This window comes from Eumetopias jubatus, unplaced genomic scaffold (assembly GCF_037043125.1).
Source record: "Eumetopias jubatus isolate StellerSeaLion01/CBP00866 unplaced genomic scaffold, mEumJub1_p1.0 scaffold_17, whole genome shotgun sequence".
Classification (NCBI taxonomy): domain Eukaryota; kingdom Metazoa; phylum Chordata; class Mammalia; order Carnivora; family Otariidae; genus Eumetopias; species Eumetopias jubatus.
This window is the reverse complement of record NW_028274823.1, coordinates 30,696,471-30,716,421: the sequence shown is the minus strand read 5'-3', so window position 1 is coordinate 30,716,421 and position 19,951 is coordinate 30,696,471. Positions and strand designations below refer to the sequence as shown.

Below are 19,951 nucleotides of genomic sequence, written 5' to 3'. Positions count from 1 at the left end.
AAATGGGCAGAAGACATGAACAGACATTTCTGCAAAGAAGACATCCAAATGGCCAACAGACACATGAAAAAGTGCTCAACATCACTTGGCATCAGGGAAATACAAATCAAAACCTCAATGAGATACTACCTCATACCTGTCAGAATGGCTAAAATTAACAAGTTAGGAAACAACACATGTTGGCGAGGATACGGAGAAAGGGGAACTCTCTTACACTGTTGGTGGGAATGCAAGCTGGTGCAGCCACTCCGGAAAACAGTATGGAGGTTCCTGAAAAGGTTGAAAATAGAGCTACCCTATGACCCAGCAATTGCACTACTGGGTATTTACCCCAAAGATACAAATGTAGTGATCCGAAGGGGCACATGCACCCCAATGTTTATAGCAGCAATGTCCACAATAGTCAAACTATTCAAAGAGCTTAGATGTCCATCAACAGATGAATGGATAAAGAAGATGTGGTATATATACACAATGGAATTTTATGCAGCCATCAAAAAAATGAAATCTTGCCATTTTCAATGATGTGGATGGAACTAGAGGGTATTATGCTAAGTGAAATAAGTCAATCAGAGAAAGACAAGTATCATATAATCTCACTCATATGAGGAATTTAAGAAACAAGACAGAGGATCATATGGGAAAGGAGGCAAAAATGAAACAACACGAAACCAGAGAGGGAGACAAACCATAAGAGACCCTTAATCTCAGGAAACAAACTGAGGGTTCTTGGAGTGGAGGGGTTGGGAGGGTTGGGGTGGCTGGGTGATGGATGTTGGGGAGGGTATGTGCTATGGTGAGCACTATGAATTGTGTAAGACTGATGAATCAACAACTTGTACCCCTGAAACAAATAATACATTATATGTTAATAAAAAAAAAAAGCAATCACAGAGAAGGAAAGGCATATTACTTTCACCATTTCAACAATAAGACTGAAAGCCCACTTTTCAATAGAAACTATGCAAGTCAACTGACAATGAAACTTCTCAGAGTGCAAACTTTCAGCATAGAATCCTTTACTCAGAAGAAAATACACTACAAAAATGGAAAACAAGACTTCTAAGACTCCATGCATTTCAACCAAGATGGAGCAAGCCAACTACAGCATATCTCTTACACCAATGATAACTAAAATCTCTGGGCAGAAAAAGACAACCACCTAAGTACTCTGAAAAGTAAAAATTAGCAAGCAGACTGTTGAACTCAAAATCTGGACAATGATCTGTAATGAGGGCAAGTTTCATGGTCTTATTTTCCTTCTTTATCTCCAAGCTTTGACTGAAAGAAGGCCAAAGTGGCAGAACTGTGCCATGGGTGCAAAAGCAAAAATTCTCAGAAACAAAACATTACCCCTAGCCATGAAACCAGGAAAAGAGGCTCCTGCATGCCAGACAGCATGTAGAGAAATACCCATTTCTTTTAGGCTTTTCCTTCTTACTCTTTTCTCTCTCAGCCCTACCAGTAAGGCTGGCCAGTTGGGGAATTTTATGGCTGTGACAGTGATGACACAGGCACCTAAAACCCTGAGAAAAGATTCATCTTTCTGGACAGAGATATTTTAAAATGGACTCCCACTGTCTAAATAATAAGGAGGAATTCCCTGGTATTTTCTTCACAACCTTCTTTCTCACCAGTTTGCCTCTCAGGTGACCCCAGTCTCACAGAACTGCCTGAAAACATGGGGGAATAAAACCTGGAAATTAGTAGAAGAATGATATCTGGAAAATTCCCCTAAATATTTGGAAATTATACCACATTGTCAATAACTTTTAGGTAAGACAAGAAGTCAAAGGGAAATTAATAAATACATTGAGCAGAGTAAAAATAAAAATAGAATATATCAAAATCTGTGGGATACAACCAAAACACTGCTTAGAGAGGAACTGTTAGGTTTAATTCTTTCACATAAAATGAAGAAAGGTTTTACATCATTATTCTAAGCTACAAAAAGAAAAGCAAATAAAATCTAAAGCTAACAGGAAGAGAAAAATAATAAAGAATAGAAATGAATAAAATTGAAAAAATTGGATAAAATCAAACCAAAGCTAGTTCTTTGAAAAAAAATCAAGAAAACTGACAAAACTCTCACAAACTGACCAAGAAAATATGGGGAAAGACACAGATTACCAATATTAAGAGTGAAAGAGAATAATTAATATAAACCATATAAACATTAAAAGGATAATAAAATATTATGAACAACTTTGTGTCCATAAATTAAATAATTTACATAATATGGAACTAGGCTTTGAAAGACAGAAACTACCAAAATTCACTCAGATAAAGTACATTATAAGAATAGTCACACATCTAGTCATACATCTAAACAAATTGATTTCATAATTCAAGACTTTCCAAAGAAGAGACCCAGTTGGTTTCACTGGTGAAATCAATTCTATATCAGTGAACACTTAAGGAAAAAATAATACCAACTCAACACACTATCTATGAGAAAATAGAAGAGAACAGTTCTCAACTCATTTTAGTAGACCAGCACTACCCTGATGCCAAAATGAAACAAAAGACATTATAAGAAATTTTAAAAAACATGCTAATGTCCCCTATGAAAATATTTTTTAAATCCCCAAGAAAATATTAACAAATTAAATCCTCAAATATAAATATATAAAAGAAATACATGATCAAGCAGAGTTTATCCCAGTAATGGAAGCCTGATTCAAAATTCAATCAATAGACTAAAGAAGAAAAATTACATTCATTTCAATAGATACAGATAAAGCTTTTAACAAATTCAAATGCCATTCATGATAAAAACTCTTAGAAAACTATGGCAGAAGAGCTCTTCCTTAACTCGATAAAGATTATCTACAAAATTTTCTAACTTTTAAAGGGAGTTGGAGCTTTTTACTATTCAGCTTTTCACTGCTGAATATATTAGCTGTGGGCTTCTTCCTAGTCAGAGTAATTAGGTAAGAAAAAAAAAGCATTTAAATTAAAAAGGAAGAAGTAAAATTGTCTGTGTTTGCAGATGGCAAGATCTTAAATGTAGAAATCCTAAAGTCTCCACACAAAAAAAGTTACAATTAATAAGCAAATTTAGTAAAGTCTCAGAATACAAAATCAACATACAAAATTCATTTGCATCTCTATACATTAACAACAACCTACTCAAAAAAGAAATTAAGAAAACAATTCCATTTATGTTAGCATAAAAAAATAAGATGCTTAGGAATAAATTTAACCAGGTGAAATACTTGTGCACTGAAAACTGCAAAACAATGATGAAATAAATGTTAAAAGATACAAATAAATGGAAGGACATTCTGTGTTCTTGGACCAGAAGAATTAATATTGTTAAAATGTCCATACTTCCCCAAATGATCTAGAGATTCAAGGCAACTCTATCCAAATCCCAACGGAATTTTTTACAGAAATACAAAAACAATCCTAAAATTCATTTGAAACCACAAAAGACTTTAAATAGTCAAAGCACTTTTGAGAAAGAACAAAACCGGAGGTATTACACTTTCTGATTGCAAAACCACATTACAAAGCTACAAGAATTAAAACACTATGTACTGGCATAAAAGCAGAAAGATAGACCATGAACAGAGTAGACAGCCCAAACATAGAGCCATAAACATATGGTTGACTGATCTTCAGCAAGGGTGCCAAGAGGGGCGCCTGGGTGTCTCAGTTGGTTAAGTGTCTGTCTTCAGCTCAGGTCATGATTTCAGGGTCCTGGGATTGAGCCCAGCGTTGGACTCCCTGATTAGCAGGAAGCCTGCTTCTCCCTCTCCCTCTAGCTTGCATATACTCTCTCTCTCTCAAATAAATAAAACCTTAAAAAAACACAAGGGTGTCAAGAATACACAATGGGGAAAATATTGTCTATTCAATAAATTGTGTTGAGAAAATTGGATATCCATATGCAAAAGAATGAAACTGGACCTTTATCTCACACTATATACACAAATCAATTCAAAATGAATTAAAGGTTTAAATGTAAAACCTGAAACCATAAAACTCTTAGAAAAAAGAATAGGAGAAATGTTTCTAGATATTGGACTGGGCAATGATCTCTTGGATATGGCATCAAAAGCCCAGGCAACAAAAGCAAAACTAGACAAATGAGATTACATCAAACTAAAAGCTGCTACAAAGCAAAGGAAACACTTAACAAAATGAAAAGGCAACCTACAATGGGAAAAAATACTTTCAGACCATATATCTTATAAGAGGTTAATATCCAAAATATATACGGCACTCTTACAACTCAAGAGCAAAACAAAACAAAAACAAAACCCACAAGTAACTCAATTTAAAAATGGGCAAAGGACCTGAATACACATTTCTCCAAAAAAGACACACAAATGGGCAACAGGTATGTGAAAAGGTGTGCAACATCACTAGTCATCAGGGAAATGCATATCAAAACCACAATGAGCTATCACCTCACACATGTTAGGATAACAATTATCAAAAAACCAAAGGAGAAGTGTTGGTGAAGATGTGGAGAAAAGGAAACCCTTGTGCACTCTTGGTGACACTGTAAATTGGTACAGCCACTATGGAAAACAATATGGAGGTTCCTTTAAAAATTAAAAATAGAATTATCATTTGATCTAGCAATCTCACTTTTGGATATATAGTCAAAGGAATTGAAATCTGGGTCTTAAAGAGATATCTGCACTCCCACCTTCATTGCAGCATTATGCACAATAGCCTAGATCTGGAAACAAACCTAAATATTCATCAACAGTTAAATGGACAAAGTAAATGTGGTATATAGGTACAATGGAATATTATTCAGCCTTTAAAAAGAAGGAAATTCTGCCATTGTAAGGCTGAATAATATTCCATTGTATGTATACACACACCACATTTTCTTTTTTGTTGTTGTTGTTCAGAAAGCATTTTATCATTGCTCCAAGTTTAGGAATTTTCACTGACAGAAAATTAACACTTCAGAAAATTTCCCACATAGCCCTGCTCAGCTTCTGCATCTTGGTTTTCACAGATATATCAGCATATTTTTTTCCAATACGGACAATCATTGCACCCATGCTTGACAGATCAATCTTAACTTCCAATTTCAATACTTGGCCTTTACTTAGGAAGCTATTCAGGACTGTTTTTAATTCAGAAAGAATGGCTTCATCTAAAGGAGATGCAGTGGTTACTTGCAAGGGACTTCTCCATGGTGTATGCTCCAGGTATATTGTTCAAGCAACCATTTTCAGCAAGCAAACTGATCAGGCTGGACATGAGGAGAGAGAACCTCTCGTTTGCTGTCATGTCATTTAGTCTTTTCATTTTCACTGTATGCTTTATACAGGGATTCTTAATGGAACCAGCCATTTTGGGTTCCTTCAATATTTGTGCTACTCTCAACAATTCCTTTTCTATTTGTTCCAGTTTATTCTGTTTAGATGCAGCAGAATAAATAAAGTTTATTCTGTTTAGATGCATAGAAACCTTCGATACCATATACCTGAACAGGTGGCCTTATGTGCTTGGCAAACAGCCTGACCACAGATATACTAAAGCAACACATCTGCTGGGAGAGCCCAGAAACTGCTGGGATGGCCATCTTCTTTGGGTGGCTGTAGGTCCATATACTACATTTTCTTTACCCATTCAACCACTGATGGTTGCTAGAATAGATGAACCTGGAGGACATTATGCTAAATGAAATAGACCAGACACAGAAAGACAAATACTACATTATCTCACTTATATGTGCAATCTAAAATAGTCAAACAGAGACAGAGTATAATGATGGTTCCCAGGGGTTGTAAGGGGAGATAAATAGGGAAGTGTTGGTCAAAGAGCACAAAGTTTCATTTATGCAAAATAAGTTCTGGAGATCTACTGTATGACATAGGGCCGCTTATTAACAAGATTGTATACTTAAAATTTTGCTAAGAGGAGAAATCTTATGTTAAGTGTTCTTACCACTGAAAGACAAAGAAACAAACAAAAACCTCCCAAAAACCAAGGGGATGGAGAAAACCTCTTGAGATAATAAATATTATGGCATTCATAGTGATGATGGTTTCATGAGTATATAGTTATCTCGAAACACATCAAGTTGTATACATTAAGTATCTACAGCTTTTTATATGTCATTCATACCTCAATAGAGTGGCTTAATAAAATCCCCTGCAAATTTCATACTTAATGGTGAAAGACTGAATGCTATGTTGTTTGCAGTAACAATAAATTAGAAACATCTTAAATGTCCATCAGTGAGAAATTGATAAGTAATTTAAAGACAATGAACTGTATTAGAAGAGATAAATCTCAAAAACATAAGCAGAATAAAAAGTTACAGAATGATATATATTGTCAAAATATTCAAATAATATCATATATTCATTATAGAAATACACTGTATGTATATATAACATAATGCATATATACATCTATGTGTATTATTATAGTATAAATAAAATAAAAATGAGGACAAATGTAAATAAAAAATTCAGTGCTTAGTGGTTAACTATGTGTTGAAATGGAGGGCAGTGGGATTGGAAAGTGACACTCAGGTGGCTCTTACTATATCTGAGATGTTTTCTTTAAAAAAATAAATAAAAGATGGGGCGCCTGGGTGGCACAGTCAGTTAAGTGTCTGCCTTCGGCTCAGGTCATAATCTCAGGGTTCTGGGATTGAGCCCTGCATCGGGCTCCTTGCTCAGCGGGCAGTCAGCTTCTCCCTCTCCCACTCCCCCTGCTTGTGTTCCCTCTCTTGTTGTGTCTCTCTCGGTCAAATAAATAAATAAAATCTTAAAAAAAAATAAGCAACTCTGCACTATTTGATTTGTAACCTTGTTGATTTACAACTACAGTAAAAAGATTTTTATTTGTTTTAATGAAAATGGTCTTATACTGGAAAACTTTGAGGACCACTTCACAGATTCTAAACTCTTTGATGCTTCGATCTTACTTGTGTTCTTGAGTCTAGCTGCAGTACCCAGCACACAGAGTGTTGTAAATACATATTTATTGTTTGTTGTATTTCATTTCCTAAAGATTATAGTCCACCCTGATCTGTTTTTTAATCACTGGTCACAAATTTACTCCTTAGACACATCATTTAACTCTATGGTACTTTAGATTCCTTATTTTTCAGGTATCAATAATACCGGTCTTGCCTACTTCCCAAGGCTATTTTAAATGTCAAATAAGAAAATGGGTATCAATTTTCTTGAAAAGTATAAAGCATATTTGAATTGAAGAAATGTAGGAGATCACTGAAAGACTAGGAAGAATTCTCAAGAGATCATACCATCACATTAACATCCATAGTCCAACCTCTTCCAGAACATGTCAGTAACCATAAAAAAAAAAAAAATCTTACTTCTATATATGTGTCTTGGAGCCTCTAAATACGTCTTGTTGTCTGGTGGAGTGGAACTGGAGGTAGCAGTTGTGATATTTTGGTTAGGGACATTATGTAAATTGGCTTCTTTAGTCATGAAAAATATTCTCTTAGGAAGAAATTTCTTAAGATGCCATGATGACACACTAGCCAGTTTTTTGGCAAAGGTCCCATTGAGCCAGTGATAAATCTTACTGTATGGCAGTAAGAAGTACAACACTTCTTACTTGACTTAAAACCATTCTGGCTCTACGGCAGACCCAGCTCTCCCATGAGGGAGGGGTGGGGATGCTAAATAATTCAGGGAAGAGAAATGATTATAGAGAGACACAGGGCATCCCTCCAAAGATTGTGATTCTAATGGGGAACAATAAAGAGCTTGTCCAGGGAAGGAGGGAGAGGGTTAAGGAAAAAGGTCACCAAGCACTTGTTGGCACTGATTTAGTCACTTGGGTATTGAGTGTAATCAATGATGAGACATGGTCCTTGCTTTCGAGGAATTTATAGGCTGTGATATAGTGACTTGGATACAACCAGCAGATTATCAACATGGAATAGAATAATGAGGCAGAAACATATGCACTATTCAGGTGGGTCACATACAAAAGCCACACTTTCATATCGTATTATTTTTCTTTTGGATGTGAAGATGGAATGTTGTTGCTAAGCTTAAAGAGTGTAAGACTGTTGAATCACAGACCTGTACCTCTGAAACAAATAATACATTATATGTTAAAAAAAAAAAAAACAGAAGATAGTAGGAACGGAAAAATGAAAGGGGGGAAATCCAAGGGGGAGATGAACCATGAGAGACGATGGACTCTGAGAAACAAGCTGAGGGTTCTAGAAGGGAGGGGGGTGGGGGGATGGGTTAGGCTGGTGATGGGTATTAAAGAGGGCATGTTCTGCATGGAGCACTGGGTGTTACACGCAAACAATGAATCATGGAACACTACATCAAAAACTAATGATGTAATGTATGGTGATTAACATAACAATAAAATTTTTAAAAATGTAAAAAAAATTTTTAAATTGAAAAAAAAAAGAGTCTTTGTCCAGAAACAGCATGGATAGACAAGTCCTTTTGCCAAAACCACTGAAATAGTAATAGTGAACACACTTGGTGGTTTATATCTCAAGTGCCCAGAAGAAGCCCAAGTGGACTCTCATGGCTACAGGGAGTTTTCAGCTTATAATTTTGTTGCGTTCTAAAGACTCACTTATCAGTCAGCTGTGAGAAATTTGGCACATATTTTCACATAGAAACAAAGCCACAAATGGGGGTCATTTGTTAGACTGTCCCAAGAAAGATTGTATGAACCCACTTTAAATAAAAACTTATAATACTAATGGTATGGTAGAGTCTGATTCCTATGTGTACTATATCTGTTCGTGTTTTTATATTTCGAATCTGAATTGCCAGGATCCCCTTTCTCTGGTACAGCCCCTCAGATAGTTTCATCTGCTAGTACTAAACATGAAGATTTATTGATCGTAAGCAATGACTCTGTGAGTGTATATATGTGTGCCATGAAATATGCCACTCTGAAATTCTGCTACAGGGAGTGTAACTAATTATCTACTCTAGCTCCTGCCCTTCCACATTCACAACTGTGTTCATGCTGAGTTTCTATTTTCCATGAGCTGTTTTTCCCAGTCAGTAACTAAAAATGGTGGGTGAAGGTACTGAGGCATGTCCATTCCAGCAAGTTGCAGGACTCCTACAAACAAATTTGACTTGGGGACTTCCCATCAGCCTGACAGAACCTTTCTTGGAACTGTGCTGTAGTCTAAGATTCCATTCTACCTTATTTTTCCTTTCCTCTCTCCACAGATATTGGACTAGTCTGCAGGCTTTCTTTCCCTTTGACAACTTCCCTGCCCACAGTCTCTGGCATAGATAGTCTTATATTTGTGTCTGCTTCTTGACATACTCAAACTATTGCAGATGATAATGAGAATGGGCCAAGTATGATGAGGATTTGGGACTGGTTCACTCACCATCTTGTGGGAAAAAATACCATCTTGAGTGTGGAATGTGGGTGCTAAAGATTTCACTGATAGTGACATGAGACAAGAGCCAGGCACAGATGCCGCTGCAAAAGAAATGGGTCAGGGGAAGATGTCTACAAGGACAGCAGAGTTGCAGATTACTGCAAAATTGCATTCAGGCTCTGAAGAAAAATAATGAGAAATTGAGGGCCATTAACAAATAACTAATAGCTAAGTGTGAGAGCCAAAGGATTTCATTGGTTGTTTATAAAGGCACCCTTATATTCTGTGGTGGAAGAGCAGACACAGCTAAGTAGAAAACTGAAGATCTGATAGTTACAGGGCTTCAGAGACATTTGAAGCTTAATCAAGACAGGTCTGTTATCATAACATCAGGGCTCTGGGTGAAAAAACACAGTACCCTAAAGTATGGGTTAGGGACTTCTGGATTGATGCCCCAGATGTTGGAGCTGAAGATACTCCTCAGGCCCCAGAGCCTACAAGGTGGCCCACTCTTCCCAAGTTAGAGGTTGCACTTGCCCTGTGTTGCAAAACACTGCAGAAGCCTCTTCCTGCAAGACAGCAATTTTCCTCCTCAGAAGCTGCCCCATCTCCTCTTCCGGCTGCCAGGCACTAGGACTAAAGCCCAGCATTACTAGTTAAGAAAATGAAGAGACTATGCAGTCAAGGATTTGGGAGAATTAGCTAGAGTATATAAACAGGAGCCAGGGATGTACTCCTGGGATTAAATTTTAAAGATGTCCAATCAAGAGGGCCAGGATATAAGACTGAATAATCAAGGATTCATTGACTTGGGGGTGTTTTCTTGGGACATGGGATTTAACACCCTGGCAAGGATCCCAGGGGATGGGGCAAACTCACTGCTAGGATGACATTTAGTGTAGAAATGCCTCAGTTGCCCTAGCAGATGGTAGAGGAAGGAATAAAAGAGACTGAAGGAAGTGGCCATGCTAGAGTGGATATATTAATAAGGCCAGAAGACCCACCAGAGGAGTAGGGTCCATGGGAGAAGCCAAAGGACACCATTCCACCAAGGGCATAAGAAAAGTGCTGGTGAAAAAAAAAAAGAAAGAAAAAATAGATGTGCTGGTGAGAGAGGCACAGCATCACCAATAAGTTCAGTGGTGGCTCTTAGCCATAGGTCAGGTTTGGCCTTGTCAGTAACAATAAGGATGGGATGATGGGGAAAAAAGCAATCAAGCCCAGGTGGTGGTACCTAACTATATGAAGCCAAAAGTTTACAATTATGATAACGGCAAGCCAAGTCAGAGGGGCAGCCAAGAGGGCCATACCAGCAGGGAATTGTGAAGATGGTTAATAAAGCATGACATCCCTAAGGGCAAAAAGATGGGTAGCCAACAGGAGTGTTACTTAATATCTACAACTACAAAAAGATAAAAATAACAAAAATGGATGAGCAGGAAGTTGAGGATGATGCCCCAATGAAAATGTCCTAATCCCTTACTAGTTCTTGGTCCTGAGTCAATTTTAGTAGTTACTTAATATATAGAACTACAAAAAGACAAAAATGGATGAGCAGGAAGTTGAGGATGATTGCCCCAATGAAAAGTTCCAAATCCCTTACTAGTTCTTGGTCCTGAGGCAATCCAGAACCCGTTGACTAAAGGCATGGATGATCTTTAGGGGGAACACTATAGCATCATATAATGATTTTCCTTCCCCCACAAAAGTACCTATAGCCATTTAGACAACTGTACACTGAAGAAAAGAAAGCACCCAGACATTTTGAGGAATATTTAGTACAGGGGCTGAGTGGACAGTGATACCTGGGGTCAATATGGCCCTCGTATTGGAATGAACATTAAGAAGGTCAGGTAATGAATGGAGTCCTAGAATTGTGCCTAATGTGAACTAAATATCTATTATTGATTGATTTGATTTATTACAAGAATGAATATGGAAGATAAGGAGAAAGGTTCCATCCCTTGGACATGGCTACAGAAAATAATCTTCCATGTATAAATTCTTGAGGCAAAAATATCATTAGCAAAAAGCACTGAGCATGAGAATTAACTACTCGGAGGTTGGAACTCTGAATAGAAATTTATTAGACACCAGAGGTTTCTAGGAAAAATGAAAACTCCAAGGACAGTCCTTCCATTAGGCTGCAGTAAGCTAATGAGAGCGGCAAAGAATTATAACTGACTAAGGAAGATCTATTTCCTTTTCTTCTGAAGGCCCTTAACTTCTACTTTGCTGTTCTCTATTTAAAAGCTTACTTTTGGTGGCCGGTTCCCGAGATCCTAGCCAGAGGTATATGAACTTTCACCCAGAGTCAAGACTATTCTGTACGTAAGAGGTATTAAAATCAGTTGCCACAGCAAGAATCTATTCCTTTATAGTTTAATTATTTTTCTACTATAATATTATTTCCTTATATTTTCTTGGATTTTTTAAAAAATGAGACTCTAGGCTTTTAGTATTCTGCAACTCAGAACCTGTGGGTTCATTGAGATACCAGAACTACCTTTGCATCCATCAGTACCTCATTAATAGGGGATAAGAGGCCCAATCCTTAGATTAGCTCTCTTTCTCTGAACCAGTCCACAGGAGTAGAGAGGACTTACTCTTGCACAGTGCTCAAGGACAACTATCCCAATTATTCTGGTTCTGACACTTTTAGGATATACAGTAATGACCTCCCTTGTAATCTGTAATCCCCTGCTCTAAACTCCAATTTGTTTATGGAAATTTCAGATTAGATAATCCTCATAAGACTTTCACACCTCCTCTAGAAAAAGATATTTTGGCAATATGTATCAAAAGCTTTAAAAATGCATATACCCTTTGACTAAAAAACTCCATTTCTATATATTTTCTCTGAGGAATTTAGAGAACCGAATTCCAAATGCATAAGAATGTTCATCACATAGTAGGAAGGGAAAAATGAAGGGGGTGAATCGGAGGCAGGGGTGAACCATGAGAGACGATGGACTCTGAGAAACAAACTGAGGGTTCTGGGGGGGGTTGGGTTAGCCTGGTGATGGGTATTAAGGAGGGCACGTACTGAATGGAGCACTGGGTGTTACACGCAAACAATGAATCATGGAACACTACATCAAAAACTAATGATGTAATGTATGGTGATTAACATAATAAAATAAAAAATGTAAAATAAAAACAAACAAACAAAAAAAGAATGTTCATCACAGCTTTGTTTAATGGCAGAGAGAGAGAGAGAGAGAGAGAAAGTGAGAGAGTGAAAGACTGGCTAAATTTCCAATAATAGGAGAAATAAATAAATAAATCCATAGGACAGATTCAATAAATGCACTACAGAAAAATGTTTTTTGACATAGGAAAATATTAATATTGCTAGGTGAAAAATATATTGCAAAACAATAAATATAATACTTTTGTTTAAAAAATCACTAAATAAACATTTATATGCTTTTAAAGTTTTCTGTCTGGGCTGCAGTTCTGAGCTTTCTGTCTTATTCCAGCCTTAATGGAGATCTTTTTTTGTTGTTGTTGTTCATGCATTTGCTCAATGGTTGACTTTTTTATTGTTATGTTAATCACCATATATTACATCATTAGTTTTTGATGTAGTGTTCCATGATTCATTGTTTGTGCATAACACCCAGTGCTCCACGCAGAATGTACCCTCTTTAATACCCATCACCAGGCTAACCCATCCCCCTACCCTCCTCCCCTCTAGAACCCTCAGTTTGTTTTTCAGAGTCCATTTTCTCTCATGGTTCGTCTACCCCTCTGACTTACTCCCCTTCATTCTTCCCCTCCTGCTATCTTCTTTTTCTTTTTTCTTAACATATGTTGCGTTATTTGTTTCAGAAGTACAGATCTGTGATTCAACAGTCTTGCACAATTCACAGTGCTCACCATAGCACATACCCTACCCAATGTCTATCACCCAGCCACCCCATCCCTCCCACCCCCCACCACTCCAGGAACACTGTTTCCTGAGATTAAGAATTCCTCATATCAGTGAGGTCATATGATACATGTCTTTCTCTGATTGACTTATTTCACTCAGCATAACACCCTCCAGTTCCATCCACGTCGTTGCAAATGGCAAGATCTCATTCCTTTTGAGGGCTGCATAATATTCCATTGTGTATATATACCACCTCTTCTTTATCCATTCATCTGTCGATGGACATCTTGGCTCTTTGTTAATGGAGATATTTTAGATTGAAACTAACACCAGGAAATTTTAATCATCTTTTGGGTAAACATATATATACATATATATGTACACATATATTTTACTATTTTTTACATCTGTATATCCATCCATCCATCCATCCATACACACACCTATTTTGGTCCTTAATCTCTTCTCTCCCGGCACGGTATGTGTCTGTGTGTACATATGTGCATGTGTGTACAGGCACAAAAAACAGTGAAGATGGAGAAGACATTATAAACCAGAACAGAAAATAATATAGTTGAACATTAGAGTCCTGATCAACTTTTGCAGTTCTTCTTGGTGAGATATTTAAGAGATAATGTAATATTTAAGAGAAGAATTCCTATCTGCTCCACATATTCCTATCTGCTCCCCGAAGCTAGTGATTCAAGAAAGCAGAAGCTAGAGAGCTACAGCTATGAAACCACCACCAACAACAACCACCCAAACAAAACGCAGCATTATATTTAAATGATTGTGTCAGGTCTCCTTCCTGCTTCTTGGCACTTGACTATATTATTAATGTGTGTTAGCGTGTGGGAAAAACCTCCTCATTCAGCCACACAATCAGATCAGGACTCTCAAGAGGTTCCCACTCATCCCAACCTCCACTCACCAGTTAATTGCACCTTCCTTTCTTTCAGTCATCATGGCTCTGGCTGGTGAGGTGTGGGCCTGGTCAAGGGAAAGCAGCAGGGCAGATGCTGCAGTTTTAAGTGAAATCAGGTGTTGCCTTCCCTGAAGTGGGATCTGGAAAATGTCAGTTCTTAAGTAACAGGTATTGGCAGCTGAACAGTCGGTCTTCCCCACCAGGCTCAGCATTCCCTTCCCTTGCAATAAGCTTTCCCTTTTCCTCTTATATTGCCTCAATCTCCTTCGTCTCCTCTTTAGAGGTCATTAAATAAGAATTTCCACTTTGTAGATATTCATCAGACATGATTCTAAGTGTGTTGGGAATGAGAAGGTTTTGATGATAAAATACCACAAGTGTCAATAAAACACTCCCTAGTGTTACTGGTGACCTGGAGTCCTACCTGTGGAGGAAGTATAAAAGATTTCTTGGCAGAGTGGGAAAGAATGATTGGGTTCTGACTCTTTTCTCCATATGCTGAGAGCTACAGGCAGAAACACAACACACAAGTTTGATAAAGTCAAGGCATTAAATGGAGCTGAGAGAACATTCTTTGGGTTTCCTTTCTTTTTTCTTCTGCTGGGTCAGTCTGGGACCATCCCATTACAGAATTGCAACCCAGATGTGCACATGCACACCTGATGTATGATCATCTTTATTGTGTTTGGTTTATTTGCATAATGTGCCTCAGCACATTCTAAGATTGAACTAAGTAACGGTGGGGAAGGTCTGGTAGTCCCATCTTAAATAGGATGTGGCTCCTTTAGAAGATACAGCCTCACACTTACTCAAGGGTACTTGGGTGAAATATGGATTACTATGAGTATGAGGCCAGTGCCAGTGATTCTCTAGTCTAATCGGGGCAAATGAAGTCTGGATGAGGCCCAACAATTCTGAGTTTAGATGATGACTAATGATCAAAACAGTGAAACAACCTCAGAACTTAAAATATTGAGAGACTAAGCAAGAACTCTAGGGAAAGACCACAGGAGCTCTGATCAAATCTTAACTAAGAATGCTTCATCACCCCATCATTCTTCACCTAATACTCTCTCTAGGCAATCTGATCCATCCCTATTGCTTTACTCCTACCAATATATAGCTAATATTTTAGTCCCAAATTTAAATCTCTAGTCCAGGGTTCATCTCCTGAACTCCATCCATACTGGTCATATCAATCATCTCTATTTGAATGATCCACAGGCATTTCAAATGGTACATGTGAAAAAATAAACTCATCAGCCACCCCAATAAATATTTTTTTATATTCTCTGAATTGATAAGTAATATAATCATTTACCAGTAACCGTGGGAATTATTCCAGGCTCTTCCCTCTCTGTCACCTATCACAACCAAAGCTGGTCATTCTAAACCTTTCCCAGATTTTCCCTTCCACAGTCCCTACCACTTCTACCCTAATTCAGGCCACCAGGTCATTCGCCCGAAAAACTGAGAACACAGCCTCCCCATTTAGCACCCTTCAATCCTGTCTCTACAGTACAACCCAGAGAGCTTTCTAAGAAGGAGATCTATACATCATCTATGTAGCAGTCTTGCCAAACATATTTAAACAGAATCTAACCATAAGGAAACAACCAGACAAATCCAGTTTTAGGTGGATTCTATAAGAAAACTGGCTCAGACTCTTCAAAAATACCATCATAAAAGACAAAAATATAGTGGAGGGAACTGCTTTAGATTAAGGAAGACTAAAGAAGAAAACTAAATGTAAACATGATTCTTCTTTGCATCTAGGATCGATGGGGATGGGGTGGGAATAGCTACTGTGCACATTATTAAGATAATTAGAGAAAACTAGGATATGAACGTTGTACTAGATGATATCGAATCAATAAATATCAAGTTTCATAGGTGTTGTAATGGTATTGTGTTTATGCAGGAGAAAGTTCTTATTCCTAGGAGATGCATGCTAAGGTATTTAGGGATGAAATATGATGTCTACAATTTACTCTCAAGTGATTCAGCAAAAAATTGCATAGGTAGATGGCTAGGTGAAAGAAAGAAAGCAAATGTGGCAAAATGTAAACAACTGATGGATCCAAACTTTCAACTTTCCTTCTGGTTTTAAATTTTTCAAAATAAAAGTTGTGGGGAGAAAAAGAGAGAGAGAGGAGACAATCACCACTGCTAAATGGTTCTTCCAGTAGACATTTTCCATGTTATAAAAACAACTTGAATTTCTTAGAGATTAAAAAAAAATGGTAGGGAGAGGTCATTAAGGTTGAATTACCAAAGCCATGTACTTTCATCTCCAGCACCTCAGGCAGGTTTAATTCCCAAGTAAGCACCATATCAGAAGTCAATGCAAGACTTAAAAGCAATATATGGAAGTGGCTAGGTAGTTAGTTCAACAGACAAACTGAATTTAAGCCAGCCATTTTCTTTCATACAAAAGAATATGAAAATGATTACAAGCAAATTTTCATCGAATCCTCATAATAACCAAATGAGTGCTTAAGTTAATTTTAGCAATGAGAAGAAAGGGAAATAAATAAGGGAAAACCTAACTGAATTACGTCCTAGAGTTTTGACAGCTGTCAAACCAATAAAGTGCATTATTATGTGATACTGGAAGTTTGCAAAGAGTAAACATGTTAACATTTTACAAACAGGATAATTGAAACTTTGTCTTCTAATAACATTATTAATTTGTTGTTTGTCCTCTATATTATAGTTTTCTTCTGCCTCATGACAAAATAAAACAATTTTTTAAAAACTCTCTGTCAAGCCCCAATAAAATCCTTGTTGCATTTAGGATAACAACCTGAAGATTCATTATGAAGGAGTCCCCATCTCCCTATCTTTTCTCTTCCCTTATCACAACGTCTTTTTACTCCTTATGTTATAGCTACATTTAACTACTTGTATTTCCTTGAGGCATAGGTCCTCTCATGTCACCAGCATTTCTTGCTGGGTGGTCTAAATCAAGAGAAAAGTGATGTAGCCCTTCATGCCACAGGTATGCCTAATACGAACATATTAGACACAAAAACACCCAAGACCAAACCTATGCATACAGGAAGTCAAGTTGTCAGGATTCTGCTTCCAGGATGACTACTATGGCAAGTCCCTTATCATCACTGAGCCTCAGTTTGTTCATCTATAAAAGGCAGTGGTTAAATCAGATGATATCCCATGTCCATCTGCTATTTGCCCTCATTGTCCATGAATCTAAGTAGTGGCGTAGAGAAATCACAAGAGAACTTGTGCGATACATTCTGGTATAGAAGAGGTTTTCCTCTTATAAGAAATCATCTCAAAGAAGTTGTGAAAGTCAAATAAAGGATAAAGTTCCAAGTCACAGTCAAGTTTGGTGGACTTCACTGATGATATAACAGAAATCCAAACGTGTCATCTTTGAGATTTATATCAAATTACACATGAAAATCTAAATAATAGATTTATTTAGAGTTAGTGAAACAGATGTTAAGTGAGAATTAAGTGTTAATTTTAATTTAATTTTAAGCTGCAGGATGAAATTGAACTCAATTTTGGTTACTGGGCAGAAAATGGATTCGGGGGTAGTGAGGAAATGCACTGACATGAATATAGCCCATGAAGGAGAAAAATCCATTTCTTAGTGTCTCATTTTCCATCATCTGATAGATGCAGAGATAAGTCATTGAAAGCTCTGAGGAAGATCAGTGTCTGAAATCACTAACACAGGAATGCCTTGAAATTATTCAATTTACTGAATTATTATTCAATATTTCCGTCTCTCTCTCTTCCAAAAGATAGAGCTCCTTCCACACATTGAAACTGAGACTTGGGTGGGGTGGAATCACTTGTAATAAAGCTGGAGGAAGAAGCACTCCCATATTATTCAACTCACTCAACATGGACAGTAGGTACCCAAATGAGGGAAGGGTACTCTTTTCTGTAGTTCCATTATTTTATTGAGGGGAACACTTCAGTCAATTAGTAATACTAGTAGTAGTACTTCTAGTAGTAATACTAGAAAAACATTTATCTTGAAGTCCAAACCATTGGAGTTAACTTAGAAAGGTTTTACCAAGAAGCTGACATCGAAGGGTAGGGAGTTGCTTGATTTGGAAAAGACTGACTAGATAGCCAAACATTGGCTGCAAGCATGGGGCATCTCCCATAATACTTTTTTTCTCCTTTAAGCTGGAACCCTCTGAGCAAGTTTTTTTTTTTTAATTACATAAAATTAAAACCGTTTCCTTTATAAGGACAAAAGTAAGGAAGAAGGAGAGGGAAAGAGGGAGAAACATTATATGCAGGAAAGCAGATTTAGAAAAGAGGTTCTTGGAACTGTTTACAGTTTTCTGAGTACAAAGTACTTTGTACTCAGAAAACAGGTGACACCTTTCTCATAAATTAGAGGTAGAAAACTTAAGAGTTGAGGCAAGTGTGCAAAGAGCTAATATAGGAAATGAAATCATAGTCAAGCACAAAGCACAGAAAATCTCTAATTCTTAGAAAAAATTGTGTTTATCAATTAGTGCTGGCGATGATTAACAAATAGCTAAATTTTTATTAAGAAGATATTTCATTTGTGGGGGCGCCTGGGTGGTTCAGTCATTAAACGTCTGCCTTTGGCTCAGGTAATGATCCCAAGGTTCTGGGGTCAAGCCCGCGTCAGGCTCCCGGCTCAGCAGGAAGCCTGCTTCTCCCTCTCTACTCCCCCTGCTTGTGTTCCTGTTCCCACTGTGTCTCTCTCTGTCAAATAAATAAATAAAATCTTAAAAAAAAGAAGGTATTTCATTTGTGCTGAAATATTTATTTTTTTTCAGTCTTGCTCCTTGTTATAACTTTTGAGATGGGTAAATAATAGTAATTGGTGGGAAATCATAGAAGCATGGTTACAATTGTGTTTCTTATATAAATAAAAAAATATTTTTAACTAAAGCATACATCAACAGGATTTTTGTTTTAGAACTTTCACCCCAGTTGTGACACAGAAGATGGACTGGGGACTGGAGAGTGGGTTAGGGGTAGGGATAGAAATAGAATATAGGAGATTATTACAATACTATAGACAAGAGCTAGACTTTGATTGTTTAGACAGAGAAGATGAAAGAAAAACATAAAATATATGTTTTCAACAGGAAAGGAGTTGTGAGTAAAAATACATTAGACAAATCTTAAAATAGAGAAAAAATTCTGGGAAAACGTTGTCAGGTCTTTATTCAAATGTTACTTTTTTGTGAAGCCTTCTGTAGCAGAAACCAAAAAATGTCATGATCACCACACCATTTCCTTTCTCTGGGCAGACAGGAAGGCATTTCCTAGCTTCCCTTGTATTGTAGTTGTTTTTTTTTTTTTTTTTAAAGATTTTATTTATTTATTTGAGAGAGAGAGAATGAGAGATAGAGAGCACGAGAGGGAAGAGGGTCAGAGGGAGAAGCAGACTCCCTGCTGAGCAGGGAGCCCGATGTGGGACTCGATCCCGGGACTCCAGGATCATGACCTGAGCCGAAGGCAGTCGCTTAACCAACTGAGCCACCCAGGCGCCCCCTTGTATTGTAGTTAAGGGTGGGAACACATGACTTAGTTTTGCAAATGAGAACATGAGTAGAAGTGATGTGTTACTTCCAGGCCAAGGCACCTACCTCTGGTGGTCTCTCTATCATCTATCTCTTCCCTTAGAAACTATATGTCAATGTGGTAGCATCAAAATATGGAGGAAGCATCTAAATAAGGAGGAAGCCTGGAATCCTGAATTGTTGGATGGAGTAAGGAATTACCTATATCAGTCTTCCTCTGAGCAGAAACTAAACTTTTGTTGGGCTAAACCACT

The 19,951-nt window shown here is 37.4% G+C and overlaps 1 protein-coding gene and 1 pseudogene across 4 annotated transcripts in view; both read right to left on the bottom strand.

The window, feature by feature from the left end:
- The window catches only part of HPSE2 (heparanase 2 (inactive)), a 667,506-nt gene that overhangs the window by 270,149 nt on the left and 377,406 nt on the right, over positions 1-19,951 (bottom strand). The gene's annotated exons all lie outside the window — the stretch shown is intronic.
- On the bottom strand, positions 4,932-5,572 carry LOC114205355 (ATP synthase peripheral stalk subunit OSCP, mitochondrial pseudogene; annotated as a pseudogene).